Source organism: Teleopsis dalmanni, chromosome 1, assembly GCF_002237135.1.
Source record: "Teleopsis dalmanni isolate 2A chromosome 1, ASM223713v2, whole genome shotgun sequence".
Lineage (NCBI taxonomy): Eukaryota > Metazoa > Arthropoda > Insecta > Diptera > Diopsidae > Teleopsis > Teleopsis dalmanni.
The window spans coordinates 230353844-230355075 of NC_051846.1; positions in this window are offsets into that span (position 1 = coordinate 230353844).

Genomic DNA, 1232 nt, shown 5'->3' on the forward strand with positions numbered 1-1232 from the left:
AACTTTATTTGGAAGCACAAATAATTTAAAGGTGTGCAGTTTCAAAGTTTTTTATTTTTTTAATAATTTTGAAAATATTTTACAACTGCATGAATAACAGTAACATTAAAATTGAAAGTCATTGGCCTTTTAAAAAATAACAATATTAAATTTTTTAGACATTAAGATTGCAGATGCAGAAATAAAGAATACTCGTATATAATTTAATTTTTTGTAGAAAAAAAATTTTTTAAGTGAATTTCTTAACATCTTACTGAAAGATATATTTTCAGTATTCTATTTAAATTAAAATTATTAATAGAAAATACAATAGATTGTTTCATATATGTTGTACGGTTTTTAATCTTTTTAAGATTGAAAACATTATTAGGTTAAGTTAAAAGTAATTTGTCACAGATTCCACTTAGATTTGTTAATGGTCTGCAGCCTTTCTCTAAACATATTTTCTTAAGGTATCACCTTCGTATATAGAGTTGTTTTTATACAGATACTTTTAATGCAGGAGCTACTCATATTAGTTTATTTAATTAAAATAATAGGCGCGATTGATAACGGAATTTAGAACAGACAGTTGTATTGACCAACTCCTTTCACAACGCTTTAAGCGGACAACTAAGCTTCTGGAAATCATAAAATTGGACTGTGTTAATTGTAAATCAATATTTTACTAGAATAATAGTATTATTATAAATAGAAATTACGTCAACAAACGTGGACTGTTTATAACTCTATCAACCGCCATATGTGAATTTAAGATATATATAAGATAAACTGATGCTTCTCTTTACATTTGACATGTTGGCAGATATCTCTGCAGGCGCATACTTTTTTTAATCATAAATTTGAAAAGTGGTAGCTAGCAGGAAAGAGTTCAATAAAATGTAGATGATCAATTTCAGTTTGGATTTTTCAAATTCAGATTAAAAAAATCGATTTTGTTGTAGATCTAAGTTTGCGATTTGGATTGGTGTTGTTTCATGTATTGATGGTCATGTCAACATACCAAATTATTTCTCTGGTGCAAGTAAAATTCAAAAATTACAAGATTTGATAGAAAGAAATCTCATTACATCTAATAATTGACTTCAACACGAAGTTACACGAACGTGGATTAGAAATTTGACACTTGACACTCTAAATTTAATACATATTAATAGCAGTAGATTTTTGATGGACTTAAATTGGAATGAATTAAAAAATACAAATCAAAATAGAGCAATGTATTGGGAGTA